This window comes from Nycticebus coucang, chromosome 14 (assembly GCF_027406575.1).
Source record: "Nycticebus coucang isolate mNycCou1 chromosome 14, mNycCou1.pri, whole genome shotgun sequence".
NCBI classification, from domain to species: domain Eukaryota; kingdom Metazoa; phylum Chordata; class Mammalia; order Primates; family Lorisidae; genus Nycticebus; species Nycticebus coucang.
Window position 1 is genome coordinate 15,222,204 of NC_069793.1, and position 23,908 is coordinate 15,246,111.

A 23,908-nucleotide genomic window follows, 5' to 3' on the forward strand; every position below is an offset into this window, starting at 1 on the left:
CATGACCTAATCACCTCCCAAAAGGCCCCACTTCCTAATACATCAGGGGTTTAGGATTTCAACATAGGAGTTTTGGGGAGACTCAAAAATGTTCAGATCATAGCAGAGATCCATATTCCATAGGGCATAAGTCAATTTGTGGCCCCTACTAATTGTGGGGGAGTGGGAAATGTGGTTTGGTTGTGTGCCTAGAGAGGACTGGATGTTGGTAAAAATTTACCCTTCCTGCCAGGGGATTGGTTCCTTTGATATCTAAGGTTCCTTTCAGCCCAGGAATTCTGGAATGTCCCCTAGGCTCTGTCCTTCCTCACCTGATCCCCTGGCTATTGGCATCCTATTGTCCCTGAGCCTAATTCTCTGTCTTCCTGGTTTTCCCAGACTTACTGGCCACTTTGAGGACCAGTGTTATTCCCTGAGGCTTGAGAAAAGGAGAGGGCCCTATAGCCTTGCCTTGACAGGGGGCCTGAATGGAGCCTCTGAGTTGTGACCAATAGGAGATAACTGAACTGAGACACCATCTCCTTTGCCAGTGCTTCTTAACCTTTTGGTTTTTATTTTTGAGGGGTGGGGACTATTGACCAAATTTGAGAATTTGACCAAAGTTGTGCACACAATTTACAAATCAGCCCAAATCCCTATCACTGACTTCTAAGAGCAGGGCCCCTGAAATTGCACTGTGCATTGCAATTTCATGGGGTGTTTATTAAAAATGCACTTTCTTGGGCCTACCCACAGTATTCCAGTCCAGGAGATGTATGCAGGAATCTGCGTTGTGGGAAGGCCCTGAAGCGGAGGGTGGAGAAAGGCTGTAGGCCTCAAGTGGGAGTCTGGCTGCACCCCTGGATGGGTCTGTGCCAGTCCTCCGCGGGCCTAGCAGAGCTAAGCTGGCACAAGCTTTGTCCCATTCTTGCCCGCCCCCTCCTCCCCACAGGAGTAGGACTGGCAGAAACCCAAGCCAAACACTTAAGACTCATTAGGAGGAACAAATGGAGCCTGGGCTGATCCCAGTGCCAGGGCTGTGTGCTGTGGGGGGAGAAGAGGCAGGGCCCCATTTCCCAGGGAAGGCAGAGCTAAGTCCTGAATGTGAGTTGGGGTGTCCCACACTCTTCCACCATGGTTCAGAGCCTTTGTTGGGAGTCACAGAGAGGAATGCAATGCACACAGGCTTTGACTATAGGGGCAGGTGGCTGATGTGATGTATCTGGGAAAGTAATGTCGTTTCATGTCCTGCAGCCTTTTTTCAGACTGCATCCAGGGTTCTCAGGAGTGGCCTCAGTGGGGCGGGTCTTGGTCTTTTGAGCCTGAATTTGGGTTTTGGAAACAGCTGAAAGTCCCTTGGGTGCCCCTGTTAGGGAATACTTTGGACAGTCAAGCAGGCTGATCAATTCTGATCAAAGGTCGCTTTGATTTATGAAGAGCTGAGTGAGCTCTGGAAGTGTCACTAGAATAAGTGGGGACCACTTAATGGTAATAGCTTAATGTTCATAAAAAATCAAACTCTTTTCTACCTGTTAGAAAGCTGAGCTGTTCCTCCCGGCATTCTTGTTATAATTCTCAGAGAGAATCTGGTCCCAATCCTATTACAGTGGAAATGTCTCAGTACCGCATCTCCCCTGGCCTGCTTCTCAGGCCCTCCTTGAGGGGATAGTCTGTCCACATAGGAGTTGGACACCAGGATGGCAGAAGATGCCTTTGGGTACTGACTGGATGTGGATCCCAGAGGGCAGTCCTGGGGGGGGATCCCCATATTCCTCCTGATCCTGGAGGTGGAACTGGTGTTTGGGTATGAGAACAAGCTGGACTTTGTCCATGGAACCCTTGGTATTGGGGTGGTGGCTCTGTCTTTTCCAGTGCCCTGTCTCCCACGTGTGTTCCAGCCATCTGCCACAGTCACAGCCTGTCCCTGAGAGAATGAGGGACAGGTGTCCTTTTGGACAACTCTGGAGAAGTTAGCAGATCAGAGTTTATATCTGCTCTGACCCATGCGAGCTGGGGATCCGCTCTGAGTCTTAGCTTTAAAAGAGGTGTAAAAATAGAGAATCTGCCTACCCAGGACTGTTCTAGGTCTGGGTGGTCTGGTTAATGGTGAATTGAGTACCTGAGACAAAGCACAAGTTCCTGGCTGGGCTGGTCTTTTGTTCACAGGGTGGAAGCTGAGGGCCATTTGTAGCCCTCCTCTGCCTCTTGGGCTGATGACCCAAAGCAGGCAGACACTTGGACTGGAAGCTGGTGGACAGGATTTTCCTGGGGCTGATTTGCCTCTGAGGCCTCTGAGCCAGCAGTGTAGGCTCACCTGGGACAGCCCTTTGGCCGAGGCAGCAGCTGCCCTGGCTCCTGGCATCCCTTTTGCCAGCAAGTGCTGATCACAGGCAGGAAAAATGCTGGCAGGGTTCAGAAGCACGCCACCCTCCCCTGGGAGAGTGCCAGTCCCTGGTGGCCAGAGCTGCCTAGGCACGGAATGATCAAGTGGGCTTTAATTGCCGCCCAAGGAACGACTCTAATACTTTTATTTATGTAGCACTCTGTCTCCAAAGGGCCCTGCATCCATTCATTTTTTTCTTAATGTTTATTGAAAAGCAAAGCATATTCATTGTAGGCCACTTAAAAAAACAGACCCGGTTACTCAGGAGGCTGAGGTGGAAGGATTGCTTCAGGCCAGGAGTTCAGGGCTGCAATGTGGTACGAGCACGTCAGTGAATAGCCAGTGTACTTGGAATAGACCCCGTGTCTTAAAAAACCCCAGAAAACCAAAAAAATTTAAAAAAACTAAGAAAAGAAATTGCTTATAACCTTACCATCAGACATACTAGGAGCTTTTTGTTTTGTTTTTTTTTTTTGAGATAGAGTCTCACGCCGTCACCCTGGGTAGCGTGCCATGGCCTCATAGCTTACAGCAACCTCAAATTCCTGGGCTCAGGTGATCCTCCTGCCTTAGCCTCCTGAGTAGCTGGGACCACAGGTACCTGCCACAATGTCCAGCTATTTTTTCTTTTTTCTTTCCTTTCTTCCTTTTTTTTTGGAGACAGAAGTCTCACTCTGTGCCTGGGTAGACTGCAGTGGCATCATAGCTCACACCAACTTCGAACTCTTGGGCTCAAGCAGTCCTCTTGCCTCAGCCTCTAGAATAGCAAGGACATCAGGTGTGTACCACTATCCCAAATAGTTTTTTTATTTTTAATAGAGTCTTAGTTTTGCTCAGGCTGGTCTCGAACTCTTGAGTTGAAGTGGTCTTGCCAACTTGGCCTCTCAGAGTGCTAGGATTACAGGCATGAGCCACTGTGCCTGGCCCACCATTTTAAAATAGAATATTCTTTCTTAGAATAGATTTAGATTTACAGAAAAGTTGAAAGGATAGTACAGAGTTCTCCTGTACCCCGCCCTCAGATTCCCTGAATGTTAGTATCTTACATTAATATGGTACATTTGTTGCAACAAATGAAGCAATATTGATACTATATTGTTAACTAAAGTCCATACTTTATTCACATTTCCTTCCTTTCCACCTAATGCCCTTTTTCAGTTCCAGGATCATATTATGAATACAGCATTACGTTTAGTTATGTCTCTGTGGGCTCTGACAGTTTCCCTGACTTGTTTTTGATGACCTTGATGGTTTTGCGAAGTCTTGGTTAGGTGTTTTGTAGAATGTCCTTTGGTTTGAGTTTGCCTGCTATTTTTCTTATGATTAGACTTGGAGTTATGGGTTTTTGCAAGATAGAGGTAAATCTATAACATTACATCTATTATATCGAAGGTAAATGCTGTCAGTGTGACTTATCACTGTTAGCTGTAGCCTTGATTGGCTGGCCCAAGTAGTATTTGTCAGTTTTCTCCACTGTAAAGTTATTCTCTGCCACACTGTTCATGCTCTATTTTTTTTTTTTTTGAGACAGAGTCTCACTCTGCCACCCTGGGTAGAATGCCATGGTGTCATAGCTTACAGCAACCTCAAACTCTTGGGCTCAGTCTGTCCTCTTCACTCAGCCTCCTGAGTAGCTGGGACTACAGGCACCTGCCACATGCTAGTTTTTTTTTTCTACTTTCAGTAGAGGTGGGGTCTTGCTTTTGCTTAGCCTGGTCTTGAACTCTTGAGCTCAGGTGATCCACCCACCTCAGCCTCCCAAAGTGCTAGGATTACAGGTGTGAGCCACCACACCAGCCCATGCTCTCCCCTTTGGAAGGAAGTTACTGATCACTAGCACTTCCATACATTTACTTCAGTCTAAACCTATCCCCTTATTCATTACCATCCCCTGAAATGAGAGCAAAGTTCCAATGGGCATTTGTTAATTCTTGACACTCATCAATTTTGCCAGGAGTTGGGGTACCAGCCTTGCTTTTATTTCCTTATTTCTGGGGATTTTTGGCACAGAGACACATATCACCATTCTAAATGGGTCTGTGCCTTGGTATTGTCATTCAGTAAAAACAAAAGTATCTAGCATGTACTCTGTGGTAGGCACTGTGCTAAATGCTTTGCATGCCTTATCAATCCCCCTATGATCCCATGATAGATGGGATGCTACTGTCTTAATGTTATGGCTGAAAACTATGAGGTGGTAGTGAAGTAAGAAGCCCAAAGTCACCAGCTTGCAGGTGGTAGAACTTGGTTTATGATCCCAGAGCTCAGCATTAAACCAAGCTTGACCAGAGTGGTTTCGGAGGCAGGCTCCAGGCTTGAATCACAGCTCTTTCACTTACTGGCTTTGTAGGTTGGGGTAAATCTCTTCACACCTTTATGCCTCAGTCTTCAATGGAAACTATAACATTATATTCTTCGCAGGGCTGTTGTGAGAGTTAAATTGGTTAGCGCAATGCTTGGCTCAGGCTAAGATGTCAGTGAGGGTTATTATCGTTATTGTGATGATTTTATCCCATCTGTGGATAGATCCATCCATCCATCCAGGAGAAGCTCTGTCTGCTCTGGGCCTCAGTTTCCCCATCTACAGCAGGGATTAAAACACAATAGGAATGCACATGGATACATTTGGCGTGATAAAATAAAACACATGGGACAACAAAGTTAACTATATGGAAGTACAGTTATCAAACCATTTAAAACCAAATTCTATATAGTAATATATGTACTTTTTCATTAATGTACTAAACAGCAAGATTTAGTGGTAGGCCCAATCATTACTACAATTTTAAGGTAAACAGTGTTTTGAGAATTCTGCATGCCTGTAATGAACTGTGAAAAATTCTTGTCGTTATTCTTGCTGACAAAGTCTTAGGCGCTCCCCATTCTCCTGTAGTTTCTTGCCTGTGTTCATAAGGGAAAGAAATGCTACATTTCAGCTACAGATTAGTGAACCTTTTCCCTCTTAGTCCAAGTTCATAGATGGCTGAATTTTAACGTGGGCTGGAGCCACTTGATGCCCTGTAATTTGGAGTCTGATCTTGAGGGCAGAGACCCTGAGGATATCGACCCCAGGGCAGGCGTGCCTGAGGGCCTTTTAAGCCTTGGCCTCACTTTCCTGGACGGCTCTGTTCCAGATGCTGCAGAGGAGCTGGCTGGGCACTCCCAGTGCTCAGGAGCCTTTGCCCTCATTGATCAATGGCTGTGGCTGCAGATTTATTGACTCAGCCTTTTGTTTTTGGGAAATAGCCTGTGTTTCTCTTATTAACCCCAGCCAGCCTGGTCCCAGTCAGACTGCCTTCTGTGCTCTGGACTCAGGACTAGGTGAGATGGCCTTCAGAAGAATAACCCCCCCCCCCCCCCCCGATGAAGGGTATCTCGCAGAAAGGCCAGGAGCTGTGCTGGACCCTTTCATCTAAATGTTCAGCTCCAGGAGCTGTGCTGGACCCTTTCATCTAAATGTTCAGCTCATTTGATCAGCTGGCAGCAAAGGAGCCAGGCTTCTAACCAGGTCTGCCTGAACTTCAAAGACTGTGCTCTCCCCGGGGTTCTGGAAGCCTCCAGCTGGGTGAGTTTAGGGTTTTTCCTCCCCAAGATGCACACATGCCCCCTCCCCCAACCCTCTGCAACACACACAACACGCACACACGCACATACCCATTTCTGTGGATTTGTAGACAGCTCAGGGCTGGTTTCACCTAGTGAGAGAAGGAGCTACTGACTCAAGCTTTGGGGTGCTGGAAAGGTGGGAAAGGCCTCCCCCTGCTCAAGTCTGCTATTTCTGCCCCTGCATCCTGCATTGTCATCACCTACAACCCAAGTCTCTAGGGTAAGCCTTGCCCTTCCCTGGGCTTTTAGAGTATGGATGCTCCTCAACTTACTGTAGGGTTATACCCTGATAAGCCCACTATAAGATGAGAATACCATTAAGTTGAACATGTATTTAGTATGTGTGCACCTAACCTACTTGATGTGGTAGCTTAGCCTAGCTGACCTTGAATGTGCTCAGAACACTTACATTAGCCTACAGGCAAAGTCACCTAGCAACATGGTACCCTGTGGGGTATGGGTTGTTTACCCTCCTGATCACTTGGCTGACCAGGAGCCGTGGCAGGAAGCATCCAGAGAATATTGATCCATGTATCACTAGCCCAGGTAAAGATCGAAATTCAAAATTTGAAGTGTGCTTTCTATGAATGCATATAGCTTTTGCATCATCTTAAAGTAAAAAAATTCTAGGCTGAGCTATTGTTGTAAATCTGGAATCATCTGTGTACAATCTCTTAAGGCAGTGACCTCAAGGCCTTTCTTAGCGTTTGAGTAGAGGTGCAAGTGGGTGTACTGAAGGGAAGCCCTGGGTGCTGAGGACTGAAGATGTGCCAGGGGATGCTGAGGCCCTCTGCAACGTCCGCAGTTCAATTCACTCCTCTAGATGTGTTATGGAGCCATCTGTCATTAGTGATGGGGATGCAGAGATAACTCAGGGGCAGCCCCTGTTTCCAGGCTCAAAGTCTAGCAAGAAAGTAAGACAGAATAAAGTGCCCTAGAGATGACAGTGGCCACATAGTATAGTGCAAGCCTGTGCAGAGCAATTTGCTGACTCGGTGGCTTGAAAGGTCATGTCATTGAGTAGTTAGCAAGGAAAGCCTGAGAGGCAGAGCTTGCCAGGGATTCAGAGGAGGAGAGAGGAAAAGGTAGCACTCAGAAGATGGGAGTTGTGTTAGTTTGCTGGAGCTGCTATAACAAAATGTCACAGATTTAAGCAAAAGAAATTTATTTTCTCATAGTTCTGGAGGCTGGTGGTCCAAGAGCCAGGAAGGTGCTGGTGGGTTTACTTTCCACTGAGGCCTCACTCCTTGGCTTGCAGACTGCCGCCTTCTTGCTGTGCCTTCCGTGCTGTTTCCTCTGAGCATACCCTCCCCAGTGTTTCTGTGTATGTCCAAATTTCCTCCTGTAAGACACCAGTCAGAATGGATTAGGGCCCACCCTGACGGCTTTAACTTAGTTTATTTCTTTCATGGCCCTATCTCCAAACTTAGTCACCTCTGAGGGCCTGGAGATTAGGACTTGCATATATGAATTTTAGGGGAACACAATTTAGCGCATAACAGGAGAGGAGTTGACTGTGGAAGTGGGGGAGAATGGGCCTCTGGTGGGCAAAGCCAGATCAGGAAAGGCCTTGCTTGTCAAGATTGGGCCTCGCAGTGTAGGACTTAAAGGTGCTGGCTTCTGGTTTGAACCTCAGTAGGACCCTTGGAAAGCAAAAACATCTCTTCTTCCTGTCACCAGAGCTCTGGTATTTTTGGGAGGGGTGAGATCTCAGGCCCGCAGGCTCCAGGGCTGGTCATCTGGGCCACGCCCCAAGAAGGGGCTAGCATTGGCCCTCTGCCTGGGCTCTGTGGAAAATCCTCTCCCAGCTGGCTGGGTCCCAGAAACTTATCAATTGGAGAACCTTCCTGCCATCCAGAAACACTCATTTGGATAGACATAGTTACATAAAGCCCACCCTAAGTAGAGTCTGATGGGGAATGAAGAGAAAGATCCGAGGAGGAGCACAGTTCTGCCTTTAGCAGGGTCCCTCATTATCTGGGGAGCCTGGGCCCTGCCCTGGGGCATGGCTGGCCTTCCAGAGGCGCCACACTGCCTCCCGTGGGTGGGTGTCAAGTCCCTCTTCCTCTCTGCTTCCTGCTTCCCACTGCCATAAAACGAGGGCATGGCCTTCCCCGTATGGTACTTTTGGATCCTGGAATTGAGAGGCAGTGGGGGCAGAAAGGCAGAGGAGGGTGAACAGGCCCCACCTCCTAGGAACCTTGCTGATTCCAGCTCCCCGGCCCACCCTGCCCCCATCTATCTGCTGAAAGGAGAGGACTGGAGAGGACTGGGAATCTGTTTTCCTGGGCATGCGAATCTGGCTGGGGCAGTGCTCTGGCTGGGTAATTCTTTTTAAAACTTTTTATTGAGGTAGAAAATGCATAGTGTGGTCAGTGCATACATTCTAAGTGTAGAGCTTGATTAATTTTTTACATAGGAATGCATTAGTATAACCCCCCAGGATTAAGATCTAGAACATGCCAGAAGCCCAGCAGTCTTCCTCCCTTGTGCCCCTTTGCTCCCCACCCCCAGGTAACCACTGTTCTGACTTTAGTCTTTCCTGAGTGCTGCGTAAAGGAAATCCTGCAGCATGCAGGCACTCTTGGATCTGGCTTCGTTCTCTTGTCAGTGTGCGTGGGAGATTCGACCGTGGGATTCTTCTGGAAATGGGTGGCTAGGTCAAGGAGGATCCTCTTTCAATCTCTTTTACCAATGCCCCTGCATCTGGCTCCTCCCTGAAAGTCAGGATGTGAAGGTTGTAAAACATATTCAAAGTCCTCTGTAACCGTGATCTTAGTAGTTGGAACCCTGGTGCTCGGAGCACTGGGCCACCGTGTAAGAAGTCTCAGCACCCCAAGGCCTCGATGCTATGAGGAAGCCAAACTTCATTGAGTGGCCCAGGTGGGTGGTCTGTTGTCAGTCCCAGCTTTGGGTCTCCCAGCATGAGCGAATGTGCCCAGAGGACTGAAGCCCATGCCATCAAATCATTCCCTGCTTCCAAGTCTTTGCAATTGAGGCCTAGACATCACGGAACAGAGACAAGTCATCCCTCCAGTCACCTTGTTCAGCCTGTGTCCTGCCCAAATCCCTGGCCCACAAGAGTACTGGCATGTAATAAAATAGTTGTTTTAAAATGCTAAAGTTTGGGAATAATTTGTTACATAGCAATAATAACTGGAAAATAGAGTGGGAAGTAGCTGGTTTTTGGAACAGCTTTTGCTGGGAAATGACAAGAAAAGCTGCTGTCCTGAGTCTACTGACTGTTTCACAGCCTGGTCCCTCCCTTGTCCTCTGGTCCTCTCTTCAGAGCTTCTCTTATCTGTTTTTGTCCAGGTGTCAATTCTCTGCCCTCTCTCCATAGAAGCAAAAGACATCTGGTAAAGATGAGATTCCTCACTTGGATTTTGCCTCCCCATCAGGGTCTACCGAAGAGGGGGCATGTGCTTAAAGGAAGCACAGCCAGCCTCTGGAATGTGCAAATAAATTGTTTAACACAGCCCCAGGCACATCATGCTCAAGAGATGTGCTTATCAAAAATACTACCCTTCTCAGGCCATGTGTTTGTCTGTAGCCTCTCTACAGGGACACCACTCAAGGAGAAAGGCTTTGGGACTCTGACCCTTAGAACTCTTTCCTGAGGGTCCAATTCTGTGTCATGCTCTTTACCTATGAAATGTCATCTTAGCTATATAGGATAAAATGACATTTAATACAAAGGTGAGTATAGTGGCTTTGCCACTTGCTAGCTGTGTGACAATGGAGACTTTGCCTTTTTTTCCTGAACCTCAATTCCTCTTGTCTCTTAAAAAAAAAAAGGCATAATAGTGCCCAGTCCTGGATTCAGCCAGGGCTGCAGTGAAAATGAACAGAAATAATAATGCATGTACAGCATTTGTCCACAGGAATCTTTCAATAAATGTTAGCCAAACAAAAACTAAGGGGAGGGGAGGAGTGGAGGTAGCTTCTGTGATAGGCATTATTATTGAATTTTTTAATAGATAAATATAGGCCTGAGGTCAAAGAGCTAAGAGATGGAAGAGACCTGGTGCCAACTTGGTTCTATTTGTTGCCAAGGCTCATTCTGCTTAGAGCAGGTGCCTGTGGGTCTGGAGCGCATGAGTGACCTGGCAGAGCTTCACCCCCCACCTGGCCTCACAGCCACACCCGGGCTGGTAGAGCTGTGTCATCTCCTTGGGACACTGTAGTGAGCCTGGCTGTGCCACCTGCTGCCAAGGAGCTGCTGCAGCTACTGAAAAGCCCTCTGGAAATGGAGATCATGCCACAATAAAATGCCTTCCAGATGTCTCGTTTTGTTTTCTGCAATCCTCCATATTGGTGGGAATGCAGGGGCTAGGACAGTGCCTTTGTCTCAAGCAGGTATACAAAGAAGAGTATGATTTGATTTATTTTATTTTATTTTATTATTATTATTGTTATTATTATTGAGACAGAGTCTCACTTTGCCATGGTGTTGCAGCTCACAACAACCTCGAACTCTTGGGCTCAAGTGATCCTCTTGCCTCAGCCTCCTCTTGCCTCAGCCTCTCTCTATGGATTTGGCTGTTCCCGACCTTTCATATAAACGGAATCACGTTAACATGTGGTTCTTTGTGACTGCTGCTTTCACATAGCATAATATTTCCAAGGTTCATTCATATTGTAGCATGCATTAGTATTTCATTCCTTTTTATTGGCAAATAATGTTCCATTGTGACTATATCATGTTTTATTTGGTGGGTGTTTGGGTTGCTTTCATGTTTTGGCTATTATGAATCATGCTTTTATGAAAATCTGTGTGCATGTTTTCGTGTGGACACATGTCCTCATTTGTCTTGGGTATATACCTAGGAGTGGCATTGCTGCGTCGTATGGTAATTCTATGTTTAAGCTTTCCGGGGAATTGCCAGGCTGATTTCCAAGAATTTGTCCCCATTAAAATTCCTCCCAGCAGTGTATGAGGGTCCTGATTTCTTCATGTTCTCACCCACACCTGTCTTGTTGATGCTAGCCCATGAAATGGTACGTCTTTGTGGTTTTGCTTTGCAGTTCTTGTTTGTAACCTTTCCATTTGCTAATTATTGGTTTTGGATAGATCTTCTCCAGAAAAAAGTCTGTTTAGACACTTTGCTGAGTTGTCTTTTTATTGTTGGGTTGACAGGGTTCTTTATATATTCTCCATACAAGTACTTTGTGCTGGTTTATTTTTAAGAATCTGTCAGAAAGGCCATTTCAAAATGCCCCGTTCCTGTGTTTACTGGCTGGAGAATCGCATGAGAAACAAATCTTTGGCCTTTCCCTTGAGGAGGAGCTGACGCCCCTTTGGAAGTAGCAGCTTGCATACCTCCCCAGTGCTGCAGAAAACAGATGGCGCCTCCTGGTTCCCTTTTTCCTCATCTGGCTTTTCAGCTTTGCCTAAATCAGTGGGTCTCAGGAGGTGTGGAGTGAAGGCCACGTCAGTGTCAACCCTCAAATCTAGCCCACCCTCAAGAGTTGGTATCTTTTCCCCCTGCCTCCCTCTCCTCCACCACTTCCTTTTGAAAGCTGCTATCCTAAAAGGAGCACTTTTGAGAGTGACACTGGCATGGTACAAAGTGGCCCCTGGGTGGCAGCAAAACTGAGATGAAGGCCCCAGGATAGCAGGGCAATGGCCTGTGCTGATTCTCAAAGGAAAGAACATTCCCTTCTCCAGATATTTGCAAGAGAAGCCGGGTTAGGTGGTCAGGTTGTTCTCTGGCTGAAGCCAAGCGTGTAAGGGAGCCAGATACGATGATGCCCTGGGGAGCAAGGAAGGGATAGTGGCATCCTTTTGTCTCCCAGAAAGATTTTGGCAACATCTTTCAATGTTTATTAAGTTCTGATGTTGAGCCAGGCACTGTGCTAAGCATTTTCTACTTCTTTATCTCATTAAATCCCCATCATAACCTCATGGGTTAGTTATAGTCCACTCTTATTTTCCAAGCGAGGGAAGTGAACCCAGATAGAGTAACTTGCCAGCTATCACCCAGCTAGCAGGTGGCAGAGCGAGGAATAAAACCCACCCTGTCTGAGTTCAACACCTGCACTTTTAAGCTCCTCCTTATTGGTGCACAGAGCACCCACAGTTTTGAATCCAAATCCTGTTGATGTTTTTTTTTTTCACATTGTCAGTTTCCATAGAAATTTACATGGGAGGTACTGAGCTGCAGAAGAAAGAGCCCTGAGCACGGATTAGAAAATCAGCCCTGAGAAGTACTCCAGTGGGCCCTGGTTTTGGGTGACTTTGGTCAATTACATCATCCTATAAATTTCCTTACCGTACAATGGAGGTAGCACACCTACGTCATAAGGTTATCTCGAGGGTTAAATGACATGATTGCTGTAAGTAAGATTTGTAAACTCTAAAGTTTCAAAAGTCAGGGATTGTTATTCTTATTACATTGTTCACTTAATTCGGGTCAAATCCTGTAATTAACAGTCCTAAATCCAGATAACGAGAGTTGTGAGTCTTAGCCAAGAGATTTAGTGTTGGCTCACTTCGGAGCAATATTCAGGACAATAGAAATAAGGTACCACCCAAGCTTTGGGCTTTGGAGCTTTGTACTTGGTTAATCCTAGAATCACATCCATTCTTTCCTGGTCCCCGGTGACCAGCCTGGATCTTGGCTGTTTTGTACACATCCCCTCAACTTGCAGTGACTGGCTGAGCGGAATGAGCCTTTATCTTCTGTTTGCCCCGTGGCAGAAGCAGTGTGGATATTTGTGGCAGAGAGATAGGATGTGTTACTAAGTGTCCACACAAATCTTTGGTTAGGCTAGTGAAATGTGAGCAGAAATGACATGTGTCCCTCCAGGCTGAGACAACTAAGAGCCTATGTCCCTCTTCTATCTTTCCCTTTCCCTGTTGGAGGCCACTTTTAAGATGCAGGAGGACCACTCTACCCACGTCAGTCTGTGATGTGAGCAAGACCTGAATCTTTATTTTGATAAGCTATGGAGGTGTGGTGGCTTATTTGTTTAGTGTAGCCTAATGCTACTCTGACAAATATATTTCCTGCTCTAAGTCTACACAGAGAGCAAGAAATACATTTTCTTTCCCTACAGAGGGAAGGAGAGTCTATGACCATGTTCTAGGCAGAGTAGCAAAAGTAAAGACAGACAAGTTAGGGTGGTGCCTGTGGCTCAGTGAGTAGGGCGCCGGCCCCATATACCGAGGGTGGCGGGTTCAAATCTGGCCCCGGCCGAACTGCAACAACAAAAAAATAGCTGGGTGTTGTGGCAGGCGCCTGTAGTCCCAGCTACTCCGGAGGCTGAGGCAAGAGAATCACCTAAGCCCAGGAGCAGGAGGTTGCTGTGAGCTGTGGACGCCACTGCACTCTACCCAGGGTGATAAAATGAGACTCTGTCTCTACAAAAAAAAAAAAAAAAAAAAGACATACATGTTAAAAGAAGAATGAGAAAATTGGTAGGGACAGAACTAGAGTCCTTGTTCACAGTGGCCTGTCCCATAGTGGTTAAGGTCACACAATTTAAACACAGCTCTGCCAAGCTGTGTGCCTTGGACAAGTTACTCTCTCTGAGCCTTGGTTTCCTTTGCTCCAAGTTGTGGACAATAACAGCAACCAGACTGTGGAGTTGTGAAGATTGATGAGTACTTAGCTGGGAACCTGTGATAGGGCAAGTACCTGATACAAATTAGCCGTGTTAAATATCATTCATTGCTATGATAAAGGAGGACTGAGGAACTGAATTCAGGACAAAGGAAAGTGCTTTCTTTCATTACAGCAATCTGGAGCCTGGGGTGGTACATATGGAAGATGTAGAGACAGGGGCTTCTGAAGGCACCTGGAGCCAATTCATCCAGCCTTCATTCCATCCCTCCATCCCCCCACCCACCCATTCATCCTTCCATTCCCCCATCCAACAAACTAAAGAAGAACTTAATACATATCATTCTCTGAATCTGCAAGGGAGTCTCTAACTAACAGAGCCTGAAACACTAGGGTTATTGGAGAAGTCCTTTTATGGTCCTGCTGCCTCTTTAACAGGAACTAGGAAAAAAAAAATAGAAAAATCAGGAAAGGAGCCAAGGCCAATGACGTCTTGATAGGAAGGGCAGTGACAGGAAGCCAGCATCAAGGCTAAGTGCTTCTCCTGGGCGGGTCCTCCCTGTGTGAGCAGCTTGGTGGGGAGGAGTGGGGGACTTTCCATCCCAGTTACCATAGTCGGGTCTTCGGCTTTCAGGCTGCTGGGATTCTGGGCTGGTGCAAGGAGAGCAGTATGCTGGGAAGCAGGTTGTGCTTCACTCAAGTGAGATCTCAGAGTCTTAGTGACTGGGAGCCTCTGAGGCCTGTTAGGAGAGATGGGTCAGAGTGAGCATGGTGGGTCCTGTGCTGTGTCCATTGCCCTGGTTACTGAGCACACTCCTAGTCCATTGGTTCATCAGGGCCAATTTCATTTCCAGCATCAAATGACCTAAGCCTCACCAATCACAGAATCAATTCTTTTAGGCCACTGTGATTGGTTCTGGGTGAGTATATGACCAAGTTGGTCCATGGGGACCTATTGATGAACTTTTGTTTAAACCACTAAGGAACAGAATTTCTCTTTTCAGTGGACTCCCAGTTAGAAGGATATACTCCCGAGTGTTTGGAAGCTGTTAAGAATAGGGAGAAAGTCTCTCTAAGAGCACAGCTAACACAGCAAAGCATAGTGCTGAGAATAGGACAGAGGCCATTTCCTGATGCCATTGTCTGTCAGCTAATGGATCTCACCATACCTGAAGGCCGCCGGACTTTTCAGCTATTTGAGTGTCCTGATTGGTACCTTGGTTCTCTAAAAAGTGTCTTTAGCCCTCTGAACACTATGAGATGGGGAATCTCACCACCAGGATGTATTTCCACTTTCTCCTCTTACATTACCCTCTCCTCTTCTACCGGGGTAGAAGAATGCATGGGACCTGGGCCTTATCTTCAAAGACTTACAGTTTATAGGGGCTGACACACATACCTAGAACAACTCAGTATAATATGTGCAGAGATAAAATAAAAACTTAGTGTCATCGGAATCAAGAGGAGAAAGGAAACCTGAATCTCAGGAGAGGAATGTCAGTTAGGGCTGTTGAGAGGAGGTAATACTCATTCCATCATCTACAATGTGCCATATACTGTGCTAAGCACAGGGATGTGGTGGTGACCACAAGCTGATACAGTTCCTCACCTCAAGGGGCTGATAGTCTAGAGGGGAACAAGTGCATCAGATTTCTCAGAATAACTATGGATGCAGAGCAGGAACAGGATGCTGTGAGAACAAGTGACGAAGGAGCCAGACTTGGCTTTGGGGTTTAGGGAAGGCTTATCTGAGGATGAAGTACTTCAGATGGTGATTGAAGGAGGAGCAGGAATTAAGTAGGCCGAGTGGAGTGAGTGTGGAAAGCCTCCTCAGCAGAGGCAACAGTGGAGGGAAGGGGTGAGGCCCATGGAAAGAACTAACAAGATCTATGTATCTGCAGCACAGAGAGGAGAAGGGATGGTGTGAGATGCGGCTGGAAAAACAGACACAAGTAGGGCTCTAAGGGCTTTTTGGTCTGCCTTTGAACTGGATCTGAAAGGGCAAGTGAGAGAACAGCAGGCCAGGAGGAGGAGACGGCACATGCAAAAGCAAAGTAGTAGGAAAGTTAGAGATCAGCACGTACCTGTGTGTGCCTGGAGCCCCAGGGAGCATCACGGGGCCAGCCCATAGGAGACCTCATCTGCCCAGCTAAGGCTCACAGTGTCCTCTTGCTGGTTTTTGCCTGGCTCCCCTCCCCACCCTCTGCTTGTTTCTCATAATACACCTCCATATCTCCTCTCCCTCTGGGTAGTATTTCAATGAACTCTTCCTGCAAAACAAGCTACCTCACAGTTGATGGCTTAAAACAATGGTTTATGATTTCTCCTGATTCTATGAATTTGGGCAGGGTTCAGGGGGACAGTTCTTCTGGTTTGCTGTATTCACTCACTCAGTTGCATTCAGCTGGAAGTTGCCCTGAGATGGAAGGTTCATGAGGGCTTCATTCATATATCTGGCACCTTGGTGCTCTTCCACATGTCCCCTGTCCTCTCCACGTGTCCTTATCCATTGCTACATTGGGCTTCCTCAGCATGGCAGGACCAGGGTACCTAGATTTTTACATGGTGACCAACTTCTAGAAAAAGGAGGCAGAGATGCTAGTCCTCTTTGGGTCTGGGTTCAGAACTGGCACAGTGTAATTTCTACCATATTTTATTGGTTAAAACAAGCCATAAGGCCAACCATAAAGGAGAGGAAATGGAGACCTCGCTTCTTGAGGAGTTGTGAGTGAAAGCAGAGAGGGAAGGAATCTGTGGCACCATCTTTGGAGACTATGAACTACAACCAGATTCTCTCAAACTTCATCTCCATATTCACTGGCTAGGCCAACTACCCACCTTACTCCTCCCAGGATTCTGCTCTAAGCTCTCTAGGGTAGTGGGTTCCTTCTTTGGTTATCCTGTCATAATCTAATGTGGAGAAAATAGGGAGTGAGTCAGGCATATCCATGAATAAACTCCAGCCCTGCCATATGCTGGGTACATGACTTTTGATGGGTTTCTTCACCTCTCTTTGCATAAGTTCAGCGTGAATGAAATGCTGGTGTGTGTGTGTGTGTGTGTCTGTGTAAGACAGAGCGGGGTGTGTGTGGGGGGAACAGAGGAGAGAGAGAGAGATGGAGAGATTTGGCAGTCATTTTTTTTTATTTTTCTACTCAGAGAAAAGCTTTATTATTTATTTTATATAATCATCAAAACAAATAGGATGAAGCATCTGGATGTTTAGCTGAGAAGTTGGAACCCGTAACCCTTAATGCATGCCTTCACCACTCCCTATGGCTTTTATATCACTCTGAGTATCATTTTCCTTATCCATAAAATGAGAAAATTTGGATACAGTCTTGTGCAGAGGGAAGACAACATGGGGACACAGGAAGACGGTGTCTTTTTTTTTTTTGTAGAGACAGAGTCTCACTTTGCCATGGTGTTGCAGCTCACAACACCTCGAACGGTGTCTTTTTATTAGCCAAGGAGAGCGTCCTGGAACAGCCCCCTCCCTCACAGCCCTCCAAAGGAACCAAGCTGCTGACACCTTCATCTCAGACTTCTGCCCTCTGCAACTGTGACAGAATAAATTTGTATAATCTATTCTCTGGTACTTTGTTACTGTAGCCCACGGGAGCTAAGGCAAGATGATAGAGGGAGGCAGAGAAAGATACCTGCCTCGCCTGACAGAAAGCTCCTAGGTAGCTCATCCTCACCTTCCCCTAACAGCCCCCTGAGAGGGGAGAGGGGCCTGCATTCTCCTCTCCTTGGACACAGGTGATGGAGGGAGAGAGAAATAGAGAAGGCCTGGGAACAAAGGAGCTTCATTCTCCACCTGCTTTCATCTCTCCTACTGGGATGTGGGTGGGTGAACTGTGACATCTCTCAAGCCGGGCTGGGGGTCGGACTTTCTGGGTTCTCATGTCCTAACTCCTTGGGTGTGACTTTAGGAAAGTTACTTACCTTCTCTGTGCTTCACCTTCATTATCACTACCATGGGAATGATACATGTCCCCTCTCCACTGGGTTGTGGAGATTCCGGGACAATGCCTGGCGCACAGTAAATGCTGTGCAGGGCTGCGAGGACTATTATTCTCTCCTCATATCTTTGTTCTTAAAATGGGAGGGAGGTTACTGGCCTCCTGAGGTCATGCCAATGCCAAAACAGCATGGAGGGTGAAGGAGTCTACCAGCACGACTGCTGAATTATCTCTTGGTTCAAGTCCTAGCTCTGCCATCCCTTCAAGAAGTCCCATGACCTTGGGCTCAGCTGACTCCTTTGAGAAGTGCAAATGAGATGGTGATTTTGAAATCCATTTGTAGAACTGAGAAGCCCCATATGAGTGTGAATTTATACATACATCCCAAAAGGTGGAGTACAGGCTGATATTTGCGTGCGTCTACCATTGTCCGGCATTGGGTTCTGGGCGTCTTAATGTTTTTCATTTAGTCTTTACAACATCCCCTTGAGCTTTCTCTGTAATCTCCCATTTTGGTGAGAAAACCAAGGATAAGGAGGGGTTCAGTAGCTGGCCTGGGTTTCCTGTAAACAGTGGAGCTGGGATTTGCATCTGAGAGTCCTATCAGCGTGCCTGTCCTCAGTCCTGTGGCCAGTGCTGTCCAGGAGAACGTTCGAGATGATGGAGCTGCTCTGGAGCTGCCTGTCAAGTACAATAGCCTGCAGAGCTAGGATGTGCCCGAGGAACTGAATTTTTAATCTAATCTAATCTAATTTAATTAAGATTTAAATAGTTCTGTGTGATTTGTGGCTACTTTATTGGATGGGCACAGAACTAGGCTGCGCTTCCTCCTCATTTATGCGGTAAAGCTACATTTCAGGCAGCAGGGGGCTTCTCCAGGTCCTCACTGGTACCAGCCACAGAGCTAGGCCCAGCGCTGCTCCTGGCATTAACACAGGCTTCAAGCTAGGCTGGGCTCTTCCTCAGTGAACCTGTAAAGAACAGATTGTAACTGCCCATTCCTGGGAGGTAAAAAAGGTCAGAGAATTTTTCCTGTGGCAAAGATCAGACCTGCCTGTCCCCGAGGGGAGACCCTCCACCCTTGCCCTACTTACCCCCTCACCTGGGCTCTGAGCTCTGTGACCTCTGCAGCAGGGTGGAGGGGCTGGACTGGAGGGGAAGTTGAGATGGTGCATGCCTGCATTTCCTCTCTGAGCTGAAACTGAGCTGGCAGGTATTCAAGGTTTAATTAGCTGAAATAACTGTGCATAATAGTCCTTAAAATGATAGTGGTTAGAGCTCAGGCCTTACTGCTTCTGATTATTCAGCCGCCCGGCATGAGCACCCTGTTGCCAGCTCAGCCATGCCAACAAGTCTGCCAGGCCAAGCGGGGAGAATCCTGCGCTTTGCTGATGCTTGTCCTGCTGTCCACTGTCAGTGTGATGGCAGAGGCAAAGGTCACATCCAGGGCTCAGCTCTGCATCTAGGAGAAGGAGGTCATACCCATCAATCAGAATAGCTGGGATGAGTCCACCAGAGGCTTTGCAAAACCATTGCAGAATTAGTCGGCTGCATGCATATCACAAGCAAAGGAACACTGGCCCTTGTGGCTGACTGACCTTGAACGTGGCATATGGAGTCTTGAAGCCTACTTCCTTCTCGGGGAAATGGGAGTGCTCACTTTCTAAAGTTGTCCCACAATATTAAGTGAGCATTTGTACCTGCAACGCTTGGCTCAAGGGCCTGACACACAGCAGATTCTCTTTTTGGTTTTCTCTTTTTTGTTGCTACAGCTTTAGAAAATTTCCTAGTGCAGAATGAGAGGGATGGACTTGGCCAGGGGGTTGAAAGGAGCTGATGCCCCTGGATCAATTCTTTCCCCCAATTTCTGTTGACAGTTTCTCTGAGGGATGCAGAGTTTAGGGGATGCTGGGCCTGTGGGGAGGAGGAGGTGAGTGGCACCCCTGCAAAGACAGCATAGAGGGAAGGAATCTCTGGCACCATCTTTGGAGACTATCAGCTGCATACAGATTCTCTCAAACTTCATCTCCATATTCACTGGCCAGGCTGACTACCCACCTTACTCCTCCCAGGCTATGTGGGTTCCCCCCTGGGAACCCAAGTGAGGCCTCCAAAGCCAACGGGTTACTTTTAAGGCTACTACATTTAGCTTTAATTGATTAATTCAGTTTGCATTAAAGAAGGTGCTGCTTCCATGGGCCCATTTAATGACATAAGATAAAGATATGATTATTTTAATAATGAGATTTAAATATCTCCTCAAAACACAACATGAGAGAGGATATCAGGCAGGAATTAACTAACAGGCAGGTAATTTACAAGAAAATGACTGGCGGAGTAGTTGAGAGGACGGAGAGAGTGCTCCAGAGTCAGTGGGGTGATGAGTGGGTTAGCGGAAGAGGCAGAGTTCCAGGGGTGTCTAGGAGGATGGTGAGCAGCTAAAATAGGCAGAGGGGATCTGCGCAAAGCTCTTGGCAGAGACAAATGGCATGGTCAAGGTGTGGGGACTCTGAGAATCACCTGGGCAGGCAGACCATGTCTGTGTAAATGTTTTTGTTCCAACACACTCTGGTGACGTGGTCCTGGGAAATGAGGCCATTCTGTATCCGCTGGGTAAGTTAAAATTATGTTGCTGTCACAAATAACCCTTGAATTGCAGTGGCTTCATGGAACCAAATTTATCTCTTGCTCATGGCACGTTTCCACCTCCTGTTCAGCTGTAGCACTGCCCCAGGGCAGATACAGGGGGCTGATACGGTAGCCTTTCTATGGGGCATTACTGGTTTCATAAAACAGGAAAATAACATGTGGTAAACCATGTGCAGGGTCTTCCAGCCTCTGCTTAGAAGTGAAGCATTTCCTCTGATGTCAGAGAGGGGAGGAAGCATAATCCCCTCTCCTCAGGGGACCGGCAGTCTTTGGACAATAAAAGCACCGCCACTGTTCCACTGTATAGAACTTTTTTCCAACTGTACAGAAGCCATTTTTGTTCCTTTGGCTATTCTTTGGCCATGTTCTAGACAGGTGAGTGTTTTTTACACGGCAGGGAAGGTTACATTATTTGTGAGGCCTAGTGAAAAAAATGTGTAGTCCCTTATTTAAAACTTTATTTATTTATTTTTGACAGTCTCACTTTGTAATCTTGGTAGAGTGCCATGGAGTCATAACTCACAGCAACCTCAAACTCTTGGGTTCGAAGTGATCCTCTTGCCTCAGCCTCCCAAGTAGCTGGGACTATTATAGGCGCCCGCCACAACGCCTGGCTATTTTTTAGAGACTGGGTCTCGCTCTTGCTCAGGCTGGTCTCAAACTCATGAGCTCAAGCAAAGCATCGGACCCTCCTCGGACTCCCAGAGAGCTAGGATTACAGGCGTGAGCCACTGTGCCTGGCCTCCTTATTCAAAACCCACTAAGAATCTCAGGACAGTGACAGTGGAACATTAAACCAACCAGGGAGCCGTTTTTTAGAAATTGCACAGGTTACATGCCCAGGAAGCCACCCTGTTGACAGTGACTCCTAATTCTGTATGGTCCGGGATGGAGCTAGAGTTTCCCTTTCCTGCCCTTCCAGGGTGACTTGCTCCTCTTTTCTTTGTTGCTGGTCTCTGGGTCTGAATAAGGCTGTCCCTTCCTCAGTGGCCTGGCAACCATGTCCTCCACCCCCTCCAGGAGTGCTTATGTTTGAGAAGCCTTTGGAAACTGAGGGGAGGACCAAAGGGAGGAGGGGAGCCAGAGTGGGGAGTGGGAGGCAACCTCAGGACACGGCTTTCAGTGATCCTCCTCTCACCTCCACAACACTTTGGACCTCATCCAGTCCCTCGAACTTCAGGCCTGCTATCCATTGTCTACCCATTCACCTACCAGGTCAGAACAGCTGAGGGAGGTAGACAGGTTGGCTTCTCAGCCGGGCACCTGGCCTTGATCCTACGGTATCTAGGGGAAAGCGCAGGCTCGTGATCCCTGGGGACTCATCGAAACCACCGAAGATGGAAAGGGCCCAAGCCCTGAGGCCTGGACAGGCCACCCTAGGCCTATGTGCAGAGTCAACAGGTGGGAGGGGTTAAGCTCTTTGAACTTCTGATAGATAGTTAGTTTAGAAACCTGGCTTACGTCCCCTGCAGGGATGGAAGAGTTTTTCCCTCCCCCTTTCTAAATACCCATCCACCATCTGTTAACAACCCCCTACCTTTTACCCAGCTTCTCTCTATCCATTCTTCCTGGAGACTTGGGATTCTTTCAACCCTATCTTTTGGCATTTTTGCATTTTGCTGATGCACCTTTATTAAAATCATTGAAAGCCTTCTGAAGAGGCCAGGGAGAGCTGCATTTTTCTGGTCTTGCTGCTCCGCCTGAGTTGATGTGAGCCTTCTCCAGGCTTTCTCAGACATCAGGTTTTAAACTGGCCCAAGTTATTTCTCTTCAGCATCATTTTCCCAGTGAGCTTTCAAACCACGTGGGGGTTGGTGCCCAGCAACCCAGACAAACGGCCATCGTCTCAAATCCAGATCTTTTTTTTTTCTTCTTTCTCTCCTTTTTTGTAGAGACAGAGTCTCACTTTATGGCCCTCGGTAGAGTGCCGTGGCCTCACACAGCTCACAGCAACCTCCAACTCCTGGGCTCAAGGGACTCTCCTGCCTCAGCCTCCCGAGCAGCTGGGACCACAGGTGCCCGCCACAATGCCCGGCCATCCTTTGGTTGCAGTTCGGCCGGGGCCGCCACCCTCGGCACATGGGGCCGGCGCCCCACAGACTGAGCCACAGGCGCCGCCCTCAAACCCAGATCTTCAGACCTCCCGACACTGGCGCCCATTCCAGGCGAGCAGTTTCTGTCCTGCCATTGCCGCTGGGGACTCCCCCACCCCCCCCCACCCCCGCCACCTGGTACTGTTTCTTTTTGCTTTCTCCTACTTTACTCCTTTCAACTGGATTCGTTTCACTGACTTTTTTTTTTTTTTTGTAGAGACAGAGTCTCACTTTATGGCCCTCGGTAGAGTGCCGTGGCCTCACACAGCTCACAGCAACCTCCAACTCCTGGGCTTAAGCGATTCTCTTGCCTCAGCCTCCCGAGCAGCTGGGACTACAGGCGCCCGCCACAACGCCCGGCTATTTTTTGGTTGCAGTTTGGCCGGGGCTGGGTTTGAACCCGCCACCCTCGGTATATGGGGCCGGCGCCTTACCGACTGAGCCACAGGCGCCGCCCCGTTTCACTGACTTTTTAAGGAAAAAAAAAACAACCAACTTTATTAAAATAGGTATAACTTATATACCATACAATTCACCCATTTAAAGTGTGCGATTTGATTTTTTTTTTAACGTTTATTTATTTGTTTATTTACAGCCTCACTCTGTCACCCTGGGTAGAGTGCTGTGCTGTCATAGCTCACAGCAACTTCAGACTGTTGGGCTCAAGCCATCCTCTTGTCTTAGCCTCTGGAGAAGCTGGGACTGCAGGCTCTTCCCACAGCCCCCTGGCTAGTCGTTTCATTTTGGGTAGAGATGGGGTCTTTCTTTGCTCAGGTTGGTCTCCAACTTGATGTTTTTTAAAAATATAATCAGAGTTATACAATCGTCACTACAATCAGTTGTAGAACATTTTCATCACTCTGGAAAAGCCCCCAGTTCCATTAGCAGTCACTGTCTTCCTACCTCCTTTCCTCTCCCAGCCCTGGGCAGCCACTAACATACTTCTTTTTTTTATAGATTTGCCTATTTGAGGCATTTCATATACAATACAACCTCCCTAGCTGACCACCCCACCTCCCATGACTAGTTTTAGCCGGCCACTCTGCCTCTCTCACATACCTCTTTGTTAAGCTGTCTGCCTCTGCTATTATCACATCCAGATTTTAGCCTCCACTAATTTTCATCTGCTTGCTCTATTGTTTTTGACAATGGTCTGAGATGTAAGTTGCTTTGTAGTCTGATTTAATTAAATTCAGGACCCTTTGCAGAGGTGTTTTAAAGGCAAGATTTTGAGATTGTTCCAAGCCCAGGAAGGCTCTTCTCAGCCGTCTCTGACCTTGGTGATCTGCCTGGCTTTGGGTTTTCCTGTTCCTCTGCTGGAGCTACCAGTCCCCCAGGTATCGCTGACCACCAGCATCCCCCTTGTTACTGAGACTTGACGTTCTTTACACTCTATTTCAAATAAAGCACTCTGTGGAGTGCTTGAGAGGTCTTTGTTCTTATCAGCTGCCTCTCTCCCTGGCCAAAATCTCTGAACCCCTTACCCAGATCTGGGGGCAGGGACAGTGGCCCACTTCTCTTAGAGTGATGCCCCTTCTATATGAGCAGGGCTAAAAAAATTTCTTCCATGCTACCCTGATTGCCCTATTTATTTTTTGCTTTCACTGTCAAAGTTCCAGTAGAAATTCTATATTTCTTCCTTTCTTTTTTCCTCCTTTCATTCTG

At 47.4% G+C, this 23,908-nt stretch overlaps 2 protein-coding genes across 2 annotated transcripts in view; both read left to right on the plus strand.

Annotated features, from left to right (window-relative positions):
• The window catches only part of TNKS1BP1 (tankyrase 1 binding protein 1), a 55,596-nt gene that overhangs the window by 24,120 nt on the left and 7,568 nt on the right, over positions 1-23,908 (plus strand). The window lies entirely within an intron of this gene.
• Positions 5,878-23,908, plus strand: part of APLNR (apelin receptor) — a 34,890-nt gene continuing 16,859 nt past the window's right edge. The window contains exon 1 of the mRNA XM_053560026.1: positions 5,878-5,927. The gene's annotated coding sequence lies outside the window, so the exon portion shown is untranslated. The remainder of the gene's footprint in view (positions 5,928-23,908) is intronic.